General features: G+C 41.9%; 1 protein-coding gene across 1 annotated transcript in view; it reads left to right on the top strand.

The window, feature by feature from the left end:
• The window catches only part of BCAS3 (BCAS3, microtubule associated cell migration factor), a 611,572-nt gene that overhangs the window by 197,691 nt on the left and 411,535 nt on the right, over positions 1–2,346 (top strand). The gene's annotated exons all lie outside the window — the stretch shown is intronic.

The following is a 2,346-nucleotide window of genomic DNA, read 5'->3' as shown; positions in this document are numbered from 1 at the left end:
TAGCATCATGTGGGTGGGAAGTGCAGTGGTTCTTGCGCCCTGAGGGTGCAGTGCCTCTAGGGACCTGAGGGCGTGATGCCTCTAATGCCCTGAGGGCGGGATGCCTCTATTACCCTGAGGGCGCCCTGGCTCTTATGCCTTGAGGGAGTGTTTCCTCTAATTCCCCTGAGGGTGTGGTGGCTCTATTGCCCCAAGGGCATGGTGGCTCTTGTGCCCTGAGGGTGTAATGCCTCTAATGTCCTGAGGGCGTGGTGCCTGTAGAGCCCTCAGGGTGTGGTGTCTCTAGCGCCCTTAGGGCAAGAAGTGCGGTGGCTAGTCTAGTGCCCTGAAGGTGATATGTGCAGTGGTTGTGTCCTGTGGGCTTCAGTGGCTCTAGTGCCCTGAGGGCGAGATGTGGAGTGGTTGTAGTGCCATGTGGGTGTGAAGTGCAGTGGCTCTAGTGCCCTGAGGGCGCGGTGACTCTTGTGTCCTGAGGGTGTGATGCCTGTAATGCCTGGAGGGTGCGGTGGTTCTTGTGCCCTGAGAGTGCGGTGTCTCTAGTGGCCTGAGGATGCAGTGGTTCTTGTTCCCTGAGGGTGCTGGCTTTAGCGCCCTGAGGGCTTGATGCCTGTAATGCCCTGAGGGTGTAGCACCTCTAATGTCCTGAGGGTGTGGTGCCTCTAACGCCCTGAGGGCATGGAAGGATAGGCCACACTTTGTCTATATCCATTGGTGGACATTTGGATTGTTTCTACCTCTTGTCAAGTTTGAATAACGTTGGTATATACATTGATTTACAAGTTTCTATCTGGGTGTTTTCTTGTAATTCATTTGGTTATCTGCCTAAAATTAAAATCGCTGGATCCTGTGGTAATTCTGTGTTTAACATTTTGAAGACTTATCAGACTTTTTTTTTACAGTGGTTGGCACATTTTACCTTCCCACCATTGATGGATGGTGGTCTGAATTACTCTCCTTTTTTTTGAGACAGTCTCAGGCTGTCGCTCCGGATACAGTGCTGTGGTGTCACAGCTCACAGCAACCTCAAACTCTTGGGCTTAAGCAATTCTCTTGCCTTAGCCTCCCAAGTATCTGGGACTACAGGCACCAGCCACAACACCCAGCTACTTTTGGGTTGTTGTTTGGCAGGCCTGGGCTGAATATGAACCGACCAGCTCTGGTGTATGTGGCTGGCACCTTAGCTGCTGAGCTATAGGCACTGAGCCCTCTCCCCATTTTTGCCAACATTTATTATTTTTCATTTAAAAAAAATGGCCATCCTAATGGGTGAGAAGTAATATCTCCTTATTGTTTTAATTTACATTCTCATAGTGAGTGGTGATATTCAGCATTTTTTTTATTTGATTATTGACCATGTGAACATCTTTTAAAAAGTTGATACCCAGTATTTGTATATATTTGTGAGGTACATTTGATATCTTATTACGTGCAAGAATGTGTAATGATCAACCCAGGGTATTTAGTATGGTATTTAGTATGTCTGGGACCAGCTCTTATCAGGATATCTGATTTTCCTAGCACCATTTGTAGAAAAAAATAACAACTGCTCTTTACCCATTGGATGGTCCTAACATTCTTATTAAAATGTATTGATCATATAGCATGGGAGAGTTTATTTCTGGGCTTTCTTTCTATTCTGTTACCATGGCTCTATCTCTGCCCTTATGCTGGTTCCAATCATTTTTGATTACTGTGTTTTGAAGTATATTTTGAAGTCAGGAATTGTTTGCCTTTAACTTTCTTTTTTTCAAGGTTGTTTTAACTATTTGGGATCCCGTCATACTACTTGTGAATTTTAAGCAGACTACATCTTAGTATAAAGTATTAAATGTCAGTATTATTTTGTATGTAGATTTCAAAAGAAAACTAGACAGGAAGCAGATGTCTTTTAGCGCCTTTTAGTACACATTAAAAATTTCTGTATGACATCATGTTGGGTTGATAGTATACTTTTAATTTTAAAGTTTTCTCTTCCTATAAACTTGTACATTAGCTTTTAAAAAGTATTCAGTTAAAAGTAAAATTAATGTAATTATACATTTAGTTCCTTAGTAAAAACTAGCCACAGTTTATTTGTTGAGTTGTCACATGCCACTATTTTTGGCTCTGTTGGATAGTGTATGCATATAACACTTTCATCACTGCAAAAGATTCTGTCTAACAATCCTGTCCTACCCTGGGCCTATCAAAGGTTAATGTACTTTTACCTTTTACCAGATAGTGCAGAGCCTAAAACCATATTTATTCCCTTTCTTTCATAAGTAACAGTATAATCTTATATTTCTAGATCTATATTTAAACTGAAATGTACGTGACTTGTGTTCTTTAACATTATCAATATTCATT

The sequence above is a fragment of the Otolemur garnettii genome, unplaced genomic scaffold, assembly GCF_000181295.1.
Source record: "Otolemur garnettii isolate 467f Iridium unplaced genomic scaffold, OtoGar3 scaffold00094, whole genome shotgun sequence".
Taxonomy (NCBI): domain Eukaryota; kingdom Metazoa; phylum Chordata; class Mammalia; order Primates; family Galagidae; genus Otolemur; species Otolemur garnettii.
The sequence above is the reverse complement of the archived record's forward strand: the minus strand, read 5'-3'. Positions and strand labels throughout refer to the sequence as shown.